Genomic DNA, 16,238 nt, shown 5'->3' with positions numbered 1-16,238 from the left:
CCAGAGGTCCTGAGTTCAATTCCCAGCAACCACATGGTGACTCACAACCATCTGTAATGAGATCTAGTGCCCTCTTCTGACGTGCAGGCACACATGCAGACAGAACACGGTATACATAATAAATAAATAAATCTTTAAAACAAAAAAGTTATGAAGAAGAAGAAGAAGAAGAAGAAGAAGAAGAAGAAGAAGAAGAAGACAAAAGCATAGCCCAGGTGTGATCATCTTTAATCAAAGCACTCCCAGGGCAGAGGCAAGTGCATCTCTGTGAGTTAGAGGTCAAACTGGTCCACATATCAAGTTTCAGGCCAGCCAAGACTCCATGGTGAGACCTCATCTTTTTTTAAAAAAGGTGTGTGGGGGGTGGGGGTGGGGGTGGGGGTGTCAGTGAGATGGTGCATTGTTCTACCTTAATCTGAAAAATAGTCTGCCGGGCGGTGGTGGTGCACACCTTTAATCCCGGCACTCAGGAGGCAGAGGCAGGCAGATCTCTGTGAGTTCGAGGCCAGCCTGGTTTCCAAAACGAGTTCCAGGAAAGGTGCAAAGCTACACAGAGAAACCCTGTCTGGAAAAACCAAAAATAAAATAAAATAAAATAAAATAAAATAAAAGTCATTGGATTCACCCATCCTTTGAACGGCCTGGCAGATGAAACCAACACCAGTTCTAAACTGACCATTCACCCTACCCATATCTGTTAGTCAATTTTATGTCATGATCACAAATGCTTAAGTTAACATATGAAGAGAAAGGTTCATTCAGCTCTATTTAAGAAATTTCAATCCATAATAGATTGGTCCCATTGCTAGCATATCAAGGTAGGAAACTTATGGTTTAATAAAACCTCTCATTTTATAACCTAGAAACAAAAAGGGAGAAGATGGTCTAGGTCCCCAAATCCCACTTTAGGGCACATTCTCAATGACCTGAATGCCTCCCAAAACCTTTCTATCACATCTGAAATTTCTGAACTGGGGATCAGGCCATGGGCTCATGGAGGGTACTCAAGATCCATACTGTAAGCTGACCGTGTTCATCGGCATGGAGCTGTGCTTTGAAGCATTTGTTTTGGCAAGAACAAGGCTATGAACTCTTTGTTATTGTTCTGCATCAAAAAGAAGCATTGTATCTCTAATTAGCAGCACTGAGACTGGGTTTCTTTCCTATCTTAAGGTAGACATAGCAACATGCAGAGCAGAGGAATGCTGTGACATCTAATGAGACATATCCACATTGGAAGTGCCCAGAACAGGGTCAGATGCATAATAAGCAATCAGTAAATGCTATCACTACCCTTCTCAGAGGGCGACTTTAGTTCCCCCTTATTGTAGGCTGTCTACACATAATGTCCACCATTGTCTGTTTTCTTGACTTTGTCCTGTATATGAAAAAAATGATTCAGGGAAATATCCATATTGGGGATCATTAAAGGAGCTGGTCAGGCTTCATTTTGGATTTTGCAAGTTCAAGAACTTGAGTCTACATTTTCATCTTGCTGCTGATCAAGTCACAAGAGTCCAATTTACTAATTGATCCTAAGAAAGCTATTGGCATCCCTATAGGAAAATCATCTTGGGAACAGAATTAGTAACAGAAGTTTCCTTAGGGAAGGTAGGGTAGGTGTAGAGGGCACAACAAAATCTCTCCAATCACTCCCACACCCAGTTTAATTTGAGTTAGAGTTGCCCCTCTCTTCCTCTTTTTCTTAAAAAAAGATTCATTTATTGTTATTATATGTAAATTTGTCTGCATATATGTCTGTGAACCCTATGTATTCATGGTGACAGAAGAGGTTGCCAAGTCCCTAAAATTGGAGTCGCAATTACTAGCCACCATGTGGGTGCTGGCAATTGAATCAGGGTCTTCTGTAAGAACAGCTAGTGAGCTTAAAGACTGAGCCATCTCTCCAGCCCCAAAGATTTATTTTTTTATTTTTATGTATGTATGTGTGTATGTGAGGGTATGCCATGTATGTGAGGGTAGTCATGGATGCCTGGAGAGGTTGACAAATCCCCTGGAGTTAGAGTTGCAAGCAGTTGTGAGCCACCAGACTTAAGTACCAGATTCTGAACTTGGGTCTCCTGGAAGAATGGGAAGTGCTCTTAACCTCTGAGTCATCTCTGCAGCCCTTTCTTTCTTCTCCTCCTTTCCAGTCCTTCCCTTCCCTTCCCCTTCCCCTTCCCCTTCCCCTTCCCCTTCCCCTTCCCCTTCCCCTTCCTTCCTTCCTTCCTTCCTTCCTTCCTTCCTTCCTTCCTTCCTTCCTTCCTTCCTTCCTTCCTTCCTTCCTTCCTTCCTTCCTTCCTTCCTTCCTTCCTTCCTTCCTTCCTTCCTTTCTTGTTTATTTATAGGCAAAGTCTCACTATGTAGCCTTGGCTAGCCTGGAACTCTTGGCACAGCCAAATGGCCTTGAATTCCAGATACTCTATGCTTCCCAAGTATGCAAGCATGCCTGGCTTTGTTGTTTTCTGAGGAGCTTGATGTTATTAACTGAGTGCCCATTTGTTTTGATAATTAAGTCTCCAAGAATTACCTGATTAGGTTAGCCAAGGAGTTTATCCACACTGCCCCCTAGAGGAATTTGTTTCTGAGACACAGACTCTGGGCCCAGGTATGTTTAAGAATCTTTGTAACCTACTCAAAACACACTGCAGACAGACAGAGGTCCAAATCATCCCTGAAATTGGCCCCATTGTAGTAGTGGACCACAGATAAAATGCTTAGGGGTCCAGGAAGAAGCTAGACATCAAACAAACTGATTCCCAATCAGCAGAGTTTGTGGGAGTTTCAATTATTTCAGGGAACTAGAGAGAGGACCTGATTGAAAGCTTACCTCTGTGCCACATAAGCATGAAGTGGGTTATTCAGAGCTTGGTAGGGGTGGGTGTTTGTTTTGTTGCTTAGGTTTTTTTTTCCTTCCCCTGCTCACTGAGGATTAAATTTAAGGTCTTGCATTTGCTAGACAGACATTCTACTAGTGAACTACACCTTCATTCCCAGCCCTTTAAAAATATTTCTTTTAGCCCGGTGGTGATGGTGCAGGCCTTTAATCCCAGCACTCAGGAGGCAGAGCCAGATGAATCTCTGTGAGTTCAAGGCTAGTCTGGTCTACAGAGTGAGTTCCAGGAAAGACCCAAAGCTACACAAAGAAACTCTGTCTGAAAAAACAATGTCAAGACCTGTGGTGGTGGCACATGTCTTTAATCCCAGCACTTGGGGGGTGGGGGCTGAGGCAGGTAGATCTCAAGGCCAGCCTGGTCTACAGAGCGAGTTCTACAACAGCCAGGGCTACACAGAAAAATTCTGTCTCAAAAACAAACAAACAAATCCAAAAAAAAAAAAAAAACCCAAAAACCAGAATCTCATTAAATCACCAGGTTTGTTGTGCCTGAACTCATCATTAGCTAGCTACCTTAAACCTTGAACTTCCCGTAAAACTGCTTCAGCCCCCAAGACAGTTGGGATTACAGGCCTCTGCAGCCAGGACCAGCCCCTTATTTATTTTGAGACAGGAATCTCATGGAGCTTGGCTGACTTCCAATTTGCTATATAGCCCAGGAGTGGCCTTGAACCTCTGCTCCTCCTCATCCCACCTCATGTGCCCCCACATCCAGTTTCTGTGATGCTGGGCATTTCACCAAGGGCTCTGTGCCTTCTAGGGAAGCGCTCTGCCAACTGAGTCACATGCCCAGCCCGGCCTCCAATCATTAAAATGGGAAAAAGTATTATACATGCATGAAAATGTCATTATGAAACCCATTATTTTATATGCTAACTAAAATATTAATTTAAAAAATTAAAGTCGCCATTGTGATTCATATCTGTAATCACAGCACTTGGAAAATTGAAGCAGGAAAACCAGGAGTTCAAGGTCATTCCTCAGCTATATTCATTCCAGGCCAGCATGGGCTATGGGAGCCCCTACCTCATAAGTAAATAGTAAATAACTAACTCAGTGTGTAGCCTCCTGACCTCAGATTTCCAATCCCGAGGGCTAGGATACAGGTATGAACTACCACACTATTCATTCCCTTCCTTTCCTTTCCCCTCCATCCTTTCTTCTACCTGGTTTTTGGAGACAGGGTTTCATTTGGTCCTGATTGGCCTCAAATTCCCTATGTAGCTGAGAATGGCCTTGAACTTCCCATCCTTCTGCCTCTATCTTCCTAGTGCTGTGGTTACAGGCCTGCACCCAAATCCCCCGTTTATACAGTGCTGGAGATTAAACCTTGAGCTTCATTCGTGCGGTGCAAGTAAACTACCCATTCCTAACACACTTCCTTTCTCTTTTCTTTCTCTTTTTTTCCTTTTTAAAACAAGGTCCCATATAGCATCACACAGTCTTAAACTTGCTATTTGGCAAAAGATCACCTTGATCTGATCCTTACTGCACCTCTCTCCAGAGTACTGAGACTGCAAGCATTTCCCACCATACCTAGCCCCTTTTCTTCCATTTATTTATTTATTGTGTGATTTACTCTGTGTGTGTATACGTGTGTGTGTGTGTGTGTGTGTGTGTGTGTGTGTGTGTGTGTGTGCGCAAGCGTGTACACGCACACAGGAATACATGCCGTGGAAGATGTGTGGAGGGTCAGAAGACAACTTGGGGAAGTTGCTTTTCTTTTTCATCATGTGGGTTCTGGGAATCTTTGGGTCATCACGCTTGGTGGCAAGTGCTCTTACCAGCTGAGCCATCCCACTGGCTTCTTTTCTATTTTTAATACATGATACATTCATACCGAGAGAGAGAGAGAGAGAGAGAGAGAGAGAGAGAGAGAGAGAGAGAGAGAGAGACCTAGTCAGTTTAGTTAGGTTTACTTACAGAGCATAGGTAAGAGATTGTTCACACGCGCATGGGAAACTTACAAGTGGCTGTATCACTGAAAGAAAAAATGTGCTTCCCTCCCCCAGCAGCCATTAACTGCTTATATGTTCCCAGAGACCAGCGGGGCCTTGTGAGTCCCTCTGTGCTGCATGGTAGAATGGTGATGGGCTCATTGCGTGCAGCTCATCAAAGAACCATATATATTCCTTTTTATACAATTTTTATTAGATTTACTCATTTTATTTTATGTATGAGTGTTTTGCCTACATGTATGAATGTACATCACTCTTGTGTTTAGTGCCTGTGGAGGTCAGAAGAAGGCATCACCTGGAACTGGAATTAGAAATGGTTGTGAACCACCATGTGGGTTCTGGGAATTGAACCCAGGTCCTCAAGAAGAGCAATAAATGCTCTTAACCACTGAGCCATCTCTCCAGCCCTAGCATGTACATCCTTAATGTTACACAGAAAGAGAAAGCAGCCCCTGACGTCTAGAACTGTCCTTGGTATTTACTCCTAGTTAGCAGCAGAGCTAAGTACTAGCCTGGCATGCACAACCCAGTCATGGTATTTGAGTGTTAAATAAAAACAAAATTAAAAAAGCATAAATGTCAGGTAAACCCACTCTGTGATGATGACCAGACCACCTCATAACCATGTGCAAAGACAAAACAACAGTATGATCTAGCCAGTAGAGATGGCTCACATCTATAATCAGAGCACTTAGGATGCCACTGTAAGAGGGGCACCAAGAATTCAAGGCCAGTCTGGACTACATAGTGGGTTCCAGACCAAACTAAGCTGCATAACAAGATCCTGTCTCAATAAAATAAAATAAAAAAATAAAATAAAATAAAATAAAAATAAAAAAATCAGGAAGTAGAAATATTGTGTGATGAACTTGCCCTCTTGGAATGCTGGTATCTCTCCCCTGCTGAACTTCAAATCCTGGTGACCTTGACTCTAAACTGACCCTGGTGATATCCAACAGTGGGAAGGTTTGGTCCTATGTTTGATGTGCTCCTATCTAAATGAAAACATATTAACACTTTGAAATGCAGAAGTGAAAATAAGAAGCTAGCAGCAACACCAGATTTACAGTTTAAAAAGATGTCTTTGTTCTCCTTTTTTCTTTTTGAGACAGTCTCACCGTGTGACTCAGGCTTTGAGCAAGCAGCAACTCTCCCACCTAAACCTCTCTTAGTCAGTCTTGCTGTGAAGAGGAATCATGACATTTTTTTTTTTTTTTTCCGGAGCTGAGGACTGAACCCAGGGCCTTGTGCTTGCTAGGCAACCGCTCTACCACTGAGCTAAATCCCCAACCCCGATGGCAACTCTTATACAGGAAAGCATTTAACTGGAGGCATGCTTACAGTTTCAGAGGCTTAGTCCCTCATCATCATGGCGGGGAGCATGACGGCAGGCACTGCCGGCATGGTAATGGAGAAGTAGTTGAGAGCTACATCCTGATCCGAAGGCAGAGAGAGATTTTGAAACCTCAAAGCCAGTGACACACCTCCTCCAACAAGGCTACAGCTCATAATCCTCTCAAACATCCATTCCCTGGTGACTAAACATTCAAACATATGAGCGTATGGAGGCCAATCTCCTTCAAACTGCTACATTCCACCCCCTGGCCTCCATACTCTTGTAGCCGTATCATAATGCATAAATGCATTCAGTCCAACTTCAAAAGTTCCCATAGTCTATCACAGTCTCAACAATGTAACAGACCCCATAGGGTCTCACGCCACAGTATAAGAAGCTGGAAACAGGGGCTGGAGAGATGGCTCAGAGGTTAAGAACACTGGCTGTTCTTCCAGAGGTCATGAGTTCAATTCCCAGCAACCACATGGTGGCTCACAACCATCCATAAAGAGATCTGGTGCCCTCTTCTGACCTGCAGGTGTATATGCAGACAGAACACTGTATACATAATAAATAAATAAATATTAAAAAAAAATAGAGATGCGCCGGGCCGTGGTGGCGCATGTCTTTAATCCCAGCGCTTGGGAGGCAGAGGCAGGCAGATCTCTATGAGTTTGAGGCCAGCCTGGGATACAGAGTGAGTTCCAGGACAGGCACAAAGCTTCACAGAGAAACCCTGTCTTGAGAAAAAAAAAAGAAAAAAGAAGTGCATCTTAACTTTTTCTTGGTGTTGGTGGGGTACATTTCTGCACATGTGAACTAGTGGAGGACCATTTCGCAAACAATATACATCCAGTTCACAAGTGATACTGTGTAGAGTATGAAAAATAAAACATTACGTTAAAACTTCTGTCATGGACAGGGTGTGGTTGTACATACTTTTAATCTTAGCCCTCAGGAGGCAGAGGTAGGCAAATCTCTATGAGTTTGAAGCCAGCCTGCTCTACACAGCAAGTTCCAGGCCAAGCAAAGCTACATAGTGAGCCTTTGTCTTAAAAAATTAAAAATAAAACTAGAACTAAAAATCTCTGTTACATCAAATAGCAGAGTAGAGGGTAAACTAGCTCACCAGTTTTGTTTTGTTTTGTGGGGGGTGGGCCCACACATGTGGAAGACAGAAGAGGCCATTAGATATTCTGGAATTGGAGTTGCAGACAACTGTGAGCCACCTGTCATGGGTGCTGTGGTGGTTTAAATAAAAATGACCCCCTTAGGTCCCTAGGAGGTGTGGCTTCGTTGGAGTAGATGTGGCTTTGTTGGAGGGAGTGTGTCATAGAGTGGGGGGTGGGAGTGGGGAGGGGAGAGTAGGGGATGAGGATGGGCTCTGAGGTCTCAGATGCTCAAGCCTGGCCCAGTGTGGCACTCTCTTCCTGCTGTCTGCCAATCCAGATGTAGAGCTCTCAGGTACATCTGCCTGTGTGCTGACATGCTTTCCATCATGATGACAATGGACTAAACCTCTGAACTGTAAGTTAAATGCTTTCCTTTATAAGAGTTGCCATGGTCATGGTGTTTCTTCACAGCAATAGAAACCCTAACTAAGACAGGTGTTTTTGAGACAGCGCCCGGCACTGGTGGCACGAACAGCAGCGAGGAAGCAGTATGGAGCTGGTGCCAAGCCGTGGTGAGGCAGGGCACCCTAGGTGAGTGTGGTCGTGGAGCTGGAGACCCAATGCCCACTGGCTGCTCCCACTTGCCTTGGCCCCTGCCCTTTGGCACAGCCCCCAGCTCTGTACTTCCAGTTTCTACTTTGCCATTCACCATTGAGGCCAGGAACCACGGCCTCCTCCTCACCTGATTCCAAGCTCCACAGCCTGCCCAGTCTTGGCAGGCTAGAGCTGGCCAACCAGAAAAGGGCAGATCCTTCAAACCCACCTTCTCTTTTTTGATACATTTCTGGGTATGCCCTGACACTTCCAAAGATGCCACAGCCCATCCATTTTAAACTGATGTAACCATTGCTTGCTTAGCCAATCATGTTTGCTGAATGTGACGTAACTGACCCTGGAATTCCCCTAGCTGGGCTTAAAAGGTGCCTTCGAGCTTCTCTTGGGATCATTGCTATTTTGTTTTGTGGCTGACCCCTGCAGGCAGGAATTTTCTCTCCAGAGGAATAAACACTCTTACTTTTGCATACGTGAGTGGTGGTCTTTTGTGGGGTGATTCTAGACCCTCACACTTTGAAACGAACCCAGATCTTCTGCAGGAGCAGCAAGCCCTCTTAACTGCTAAACCCTCTTTTTGGCATCTCACTAGTACTTTGTGTTGTTTTGAAGAAAAGGTTAACAATTTTAGAGCCGAGGCTGTAGGCCGGTGTCAGAGGACTCATCTAAACAAGGGTGAGGCTCTAGGTATGGGGCCCAATTCTGCCGAGGAAGAAGAGGAGAGGGAGAAGAAAAAGAAAAAGAAAGATTGAACAAGAAGCCAGACTTAGTGGCGCACACCTTTAATCCTGGCACTTGGGAGGCAGAGGCAGGTGGATTTCTATGAGTCTGAGGCCAGCCTGATCTACAAATAGAGTTCCAGGACTGCCAGGGTTACAGAGACCTTGTCTCAAACCAAAACAAACAACCAGCAAACAAATTGAATGAGTTTGTTGATCGTTGTCAAGGTGAAGGGCTGAAACCCACTCATGTAAACTTTTAGATTTATATTAATGCTTTACATTCCCAATTAATATTAAAAAAATTACACACATATGAAAAGGGAAAAGCTGCCAATACCTGCTTTCTGTCTTGTGTTTTTCTACTCTCAATTATATACTTGGGCACCGTTAGGTCCCTTGGAAGAGGCAGGGAGAATCCAACCTTCAAAACCACCAATAACAGGAAGGAGAAAAAGGTTTTTTTTTTGGAGAATGAATAAAGGCTTCCTGAGTGTGTTCTCCACGGTGGCATGCTAGCTGGATGTCTTTCGTCACAACTGTTACACGTTTGGCATGGATCTCACACAGACTGGTATCTTCAAAAAGTCCAACCAGATGGGCCTCACTTGCCTCCAGGGAAGTGCTAACAGCTGCACCCTGGGAGCACAGATCTATTTTGAAGTCCTGAGCAATTTCTCTCACCGGGCGCCAAAAGGGAGTTTGCCAAACACAAGTGACCTGACGGTGTCTAATTTCCAAGTGCCAGGGGCACCAGGCCGGTAAGCAGGAGGTTTCTCCACCTCTCCAGGAGAGGGTGCACTCCGAAGAGCCTTTAGCAATCACTCCCTGGGTGCTTCCGGTGTGTTTTCAGGCCTGGTTCTTTGTTCCAGCCATGGTAGAGCGTTCTAGTCCAGGTATAGAGACCTCCTCATCCCTCTTCTCTTTCAGTTAGTGCTTGACAAACTAGAGGCAGCCCCATTAACATTCTGAAAACTTTTTTTTTTTTTGGTTCTTCGAGATGAGACAAAGTTTCTCTGTGTAGCTTTGCGTCTTTCCTGGAACTCACTTTGTAGCCCAGGCTGGCCTCGAACTCACAGAGATCCCCCTGCCTCTGCCTCTCGAGTGCTGGGATTAAAGGCATGTGTCACCACCGCCCGGTCAATTCATGTAACTTTTATACCTAGGTTCCTTCTTTTCTCCTCCCATCAGGATCTCACTAGGTAGTCCAACTCCTAAATCATGACATGGAGAATTATTATTAGTTATGAAAGCTTGACCTTAGCTTAGGCTTGCTTCTTGCCAGCTCTTATAGCTTAACCTGTTTCTCTTCATCTATGTTTTGCCATTGGGCTTTTTACCTTTCTTTCTCTTTCTTTCTTTCTGTTTGTTCTAGTCTGTGTCTAGCTGGCTGGTGACTGCCTGGCTTCTGGCCCTGGGCATGTCCCTCTCTTTCTCCCTCATTCTCTTCTCCTTGTTCTTCTCCTATTTATTCTCTCTGCCCACAAGCCCCACCTATGCTTCTCCTGCCTAGCTATTGGCTGTTCAGCTTTTTTGTTTGTTTGTTTGTTTGTTTTTTGTTTTTCAAGTCAGGTTTTCTCTGTGTAGTTTTGGAGCCTGTCCTGGAACTCACTCTGTAGACCAAGCTGGCCTCGAACTCACAGAGATCTGCCTGCCTCTGCCTCTCAAATGCTGGGATTAAAGGCGTGTGCCACCACTGCCCAGCTCTTTATTAGACCAATCAGGTGCCTTAGGCAGGCAAGGTGAAACAGCAACACATCTTTACATAATTAAACAAATGCAGCACACCTTTACACAGTTAAAGTGATACTCCCCGGCATAAACAAATGTAACATATCATTGCCTTCCACAACATTTCTCCTTTATGTCTAAATAAAAAGGAAGAGTTTTAACTTTAACACACTAAATCTATATACAACAAGAACAATTATCAAGTAAGGATTGCATTTACAATATCCAGTCCATTTGTATTTGGCAAATTCAGAGAAAATACTCCATTATCTATTCCATCTTGAGGAGTCCAAAATGTTGTACCTAATTTATCGTCTATCATAACTAAGGAAAACTGTAACTGAACTATCTAGTCTTCAACTCCAAAGATCCCAGAAGGATATAATATTATCTAAGTAAACAGAAAGTACAGTGCAAGCCATTTCCGAGATTATAGAAATGACAGAGACATTTGGCTGCCTGGGTAGTCACCCAAGCTTCCTCTACAATGATGGGGCATCATCTTCAGCCTACAGGCCTAGAAAATCTGGCAGACTCTCCTATGAAGCAGGAATTTTGAAGGACTGTCCTGCCTTATCTTAGTGGGAGTGTGCTGCAGGCCGCAGGAATATATCATAAGAACTCAGCTGGTTATGGCAAAGTCACTACCTGGAGGAATCAGGGAATTCCTCCAGAGGAAGCCAAATCCCAAGGAGTTTTTGGTGTTACTTGGCTTGTTATATATCAGCTGTCTTCTGTTATGAAAATCATGTGTGCCTTCATAGTTTTCCCAATTGACTTTTTCCTAAGAAGGGCTAACAGTGTGGACTGATCACTCTCTGGACATACACATTCCAGGTATTTGGAGAACAGCCTCAGGAAAGGCTTTCTCTGGAATCAGATATCTCCCTTGGCCACTTTCAAGGACTAGCAGTAATAACAGTCCACATGCAAGTCTCCTATTTAAGGTAAATTCCACAAGGAGACACCATCTAGGTCAGGTGGACATTCAGTAATAGCGTTACACAATTTAGCTCGGACCCTCCTTTCTTACAGCCTTACTAACTTTATAGACCTCTAACTCCTTACCTAACCACTTCTAGGAATATTTAGATAACCTTCTACACTGACAGCCATGCTCAGCCAGAACCCCAGTTCAAGCCTCCCTGTAATTATCATCATTGGCAGCATCTGGCCAGGTCCATCCCCAGATGGAAGAAAGTACCTTATCAGAGATACCTTCGTACTTTCTAAGAACAGACTTAAGCATCCAGGCTACCTGTTTGAGAAGGCCTGGCGGATGTGCCAATTAAGCCTTACTTCCTCCTTTCCCAAACCTTACCTCCAGTTCCAGATCTCCCTTTAACTATCACCAGAGGCATCTAGCTATACACAGGTTGCCTAGAGAACAAGCACACTTTCCCCCACCCTGCAGAAAAACGGCAGATAGCTTGGACAGATAGGAGCCACAGGAAAAAAGAAGACAGTTTTATTTTCTCCCATTGACCTAGCAACTTATAGATTCTTAACATTTTCTACTAATCACATTTAAGAGTTTAATAGTTGAGCACATAGATCCCTCTTCCTAGATATTACCTGAATTTAGCCTTTAGTTAATTCATTTCCCCAGTGGTCACTTCCCTTTGGGGTTGCAAATGATAATTAATGGTTATTGCCTCCCTATGTGATTCTTATCACCCCTCCATTTGACCCGGGAAGCCTGGTTTTGCTCTGCTAAGGGAATACTGCTTATAAGTGTATATATACCAGGACTCCCAGGGCACGAGAGGACAGAGAAAAGAAAAGAGAATGGAAGAACTAGATGGGTAAGAACTTGAGAGGAACAAACTGAGATGGGGAAGAACTAGATTGAAGGGCTAAAAGAGAGGACTAGAGGAATGAGATGGAAGATGAGGAAGAGCCAGATGAGAGAGAAGGAGATGGGAGAGGAGCTGATAGGGGAAAGAATAGATGAATGAGAACCTAGAAGGGACAGAACTAGATGAAGGAATTAAGATAGAACCTAGAGGGGACAGTAGATAAATATAGAGGAATCAGTCAAGAAAGGAGCTAGACATGAGAGCAGAATAAAAGCTGTGTAGAGAGAAAACTATCAGAATAATAAAGTGTATGAACTAAGGAGTTTCGTGTACATAGATTCATTTCTTCTCATCAAAGATTAATTATCAGCTGGTTGTAGATTCTTCCCGGACCCTGGAGGGGACTATCGAGGGGCTGGACCCCCATAGTCCCCGATAGGAGTGTACCACCACCACCTGGCTCTCTCTTTTTTCATGTTTCTGGATTTTTTTTTTTTTTTTCTAAATGGAGTCTCATGCAGCCCCCTAGAACTTGCTATGTAGCTGAGACTGACCTTGAACTCCTAATCCTCTTGTCTTTACCCTTCAAATGTTGGGATTACAGATATGCACCCAGTGTGCCGAGATGTTGGTCAACTTTTTTTTTCTTTTTTCTGCAAGATAACAAAGTAAGAAAGAATAGTGTAGTTGGTTTTTTTGTTTTTTGTTTTTTGTTTTTTTGTTTTGTTTTGTTTTAGTTCTCTCCTTGCTCTTTTAGGGGGCCCACCATCCAGCTACCAAATAAATACACATATAGAGGCTTATTCTTACTTATGGATGCCCGGCCTTAGTTTGGCTTATTTCTAGCTAGCTTTTCTTAACTTAATGTTCCACAGCATAGATGAATGTAACACATATTAGAATAATATTCCACAACAGAATAGTCTTTTTGGATCTGGAATTATAGTTGTGCCTCACCTGTGATCTGAGCACTGGGGGAGCAAGGTGGAGGCAGGAAGATTGCTGTAAGTCTGAGGCCAGCTGTGTTTATATGAGACCCTGTCAAAAAATATTAATAAAACAAAACAAAAGAGAGAGTATGTGGGGAAGGAGGGAAGAGGGAAACAAGGAGAATGGAGGGGGGGAGAATGAATATGAGAACATATATGTCTTGGGACTAGAGGTAGAAGAAGCCAGTGAGATCAGGCATGCGAGCTGCCTCCAGAATTCCCAAGCATCTGTAAACTCACAAGTCAATAACACCGGTGCTTCCTTCCTCATCTGATGAAGGACGGAGCTCTCAAGGTATCGGAAAGCTAAGGAGACTCTGTCCCTGCAGTTGTTGCTTGTGGAGCACACAAACTGAAGAACAAGGGAAAGATGCTTAGTATAGACAATTCTGTGTGCCAGGAATTCTGGGAGAAACATAGACCTCAGAAGAGAGTCTGTCTTGGTCTTGTTGGAAATGCCTGTGTTACATAGACCATCTCATATCGAGGTTATATGTGTGTCAAAAATAAATGATGAGTGGATTTAGACAGTGACAGTTTTTTTTTAAATATGGCTACTTGCCAGCTTGATTTGCCTGGTGACCTGCTTACTTCTCAGCAACTCGTTTACTAACTAGCTCACCCAAGAGTTAAATTAACATGAAAGAAATGTGGCAGATTTTGCAGGGCTCTCTAGGTTCTTGGCTTCTTTTTTATATTTTTTTCTTGGCTTCTTTTTTTAATAAATTCTTTTTCAGCTGGATATGGTGACACATGCTTTTAATCCTTGAAATGAATGAGAAGGGGCAAGAGGAGCTCTGTGAGTTTGAGGCCATTCTGGTCTGCATAGGGAAACCCTAAAACCATCAAAGACAGTTTTCAAATTCTCCTCCTCCTCCTCCTCCTCCTCCCCTCCCCCTCCCCTTCCTCCTCCTCCTCCTCCTCCTCCTCCTCCTGCTGTGTATCAATGGTGGGGACAGAGGACCACCTTTGAAAACCAGCTGTTCTTTCTTCCTTGTTCTTTTGTTGTTGTTGTTTGTTTGTTTGTTTGTTTGTTTTCAAGACAGGGTTTCTCTGTGTAGCTTTGTGCCTTTCCTGGAACTCACTTGGTAGCCCAGGCTGGCCTCGAACTCACAGAGATCCGCCTGCCTCTGCCTCCCAAGTGCTGGGATTAAAGGCATGCACCACCACCACCCGGCTTCTTCCTCGTTCTTGAGGCAGGGTTTCCCTTGCTTCTGCCATGGCAGCAAAGTCTAAGCTAATTGGGACTCCAGGTGTTTCTCCTTGTCTCCATCTCCCCTCTCACCACAGGGTTGCTGAAATCATAGCTATGTGCCTCTGTGTCACACTTTTTACATGGGTTCCAGGGACAGAGGTAGGCTGTTAGACTTCCCAGCCTTCTTGCTAGCCCTAGGTTCTTATCTTCTTGAGGGAATGAATTCAGTAAAGAGACAGAGACAGTTTGAACAGAAGTTTACGTAGCAAACTTGCAGAAGCCAAGCTAAACAAAGCAAGAACTCCAAAAACAGACTGGAATGGACTGCCCAAAGTAGGGAGCTGCAAAGGGCTTTGCATTGTGGGGGGTCTAAGGAAGTTGGTATGAATATTTATGAGGTAAGTGGCATATTCCTAGAGTAACATGACCCCCTCTTCTGTCCAAAATATAGTGGGCCAGATCTTTTAGGTACTTCCTCCTATGATCTCCACACAAGGTGAGGGGTGCAAATGATACAATGGAGTCAGGCCTTTTGAGGGCGCAGACCCCATGTGACTGCACATGTGTGGGAGGATGCCTTCCTGTGCCGGTTTCTGCTCTGGTGGGAACAGGCTCACTGCAGCTTCAAGGATGTTCCACCACAAAGGAGCCGACTGACTGGCAGGAGATACAGTTACCAAGATGCGGCTGTGGTTTCCTAGGTTACCTCAGATCTAGATCCTTGCCTATGGGAGGGAGTTCACTTCCTGGAACTGGCGAGGCTGCAGGTGCCAGTCAGAGCCAGCCAAGACCAGCTTTGCTTTTTCCCAAGCCCTGCCTTTTCTCTTATCAGTGGGCTTTGCCCTCTGGTCACCAGCTGCAAGCTCTTTGTTTTCCCATCCCCAGAGTTCCTATCACTGTTTTAAACCCAACATTCATTTTAACTCACACGTTCTTTTCTATCAAAACAGAAAAACATCCCTTGATAGTTTTAAAGTGTTTTTTAAACTCTGCTGATGAAATCCATTTGAAAGAAGACAGCACCCATTTCCCACAACTTTTCCATGCTTTGAAAGTTCTGCAGACTTTATTTGCCCCATTAATTTAACTAATTGAAATTTTTTGCAAGTGGACTGGTTTAAGAATTTTAGCGTTTTTGTTGTTATTGTTTTGGGTTTTTTAATTTTTATTTTTTATTTTTGTTTTTTTGAGACAGGGTTTCTCTGTGTCGCCTTAACTGTCCTGAAATTTGCTCTGTAGACCAGGGTGGAGGTTGGCCTTGAACTCACAGAGATTCACCTGCTTCTGCCTTCTGAGCACTGAGATTAAAGGCGTGTGCCACCATGCCCAGCTAAAAATTTTAGTTCTTAAGGTTTGTTGGCTACCAGGGAACTTAAAAAAAAAATACACGAAATACAACTAAGTTTGTAAAGCTTCCCATAACTGAAAGAGTGTGTGTGTGTTTAAACCTGGAAAGCTTGTAACAGAACTGCACAGAATTGAGACTCTATTTTAAAATCAAACCAATGGGCCAGTGAGATGTTCAGTCAGATAATCGCCACAAAGACTGAAGAGTGTAGTTCCATCCCTGGGATGGTAGTGGGAGAGAATAGACTCCTACAAGTTGTCCTCTGGCTTTCACACTGGTACTGTGGCACACACATGCACACATATGCAAACACACACACACACACACACACACACACACACACACACACACACGCACACACACACACAAATTAATAAATGGATGAACGGGTGGATAAATATAATTTTAAAATTTTAGACACAAATTTAAAACATGAGAATGGGGACTGGAGAGTTGTTAAGAGCACTTGTATAATCATGAGGACTGGAGCTGGTATCACAGCATCCCCACAGCAAACCAGACATTCCCCGAGCACTTTACAAA

Source organism: Peromyscus californicus, unplaced genomic scaffold (assembly GCF_007827085.1).
Source record: "Peromyscus californicus insignis strain IS unplaced genomic scaffold, ASM782708v3 Scaffold_5__1_contigs__length_169319896, whole genome shotgun sequence".
NCBI lineage: Eukaryota > Metazoa > Chordata > Mammalia > Rodentia > Cricetidae > Peromyscus > Peromyscus californicus.
This window is presented reverse-complemented; position numbering follows the sequence as displayed.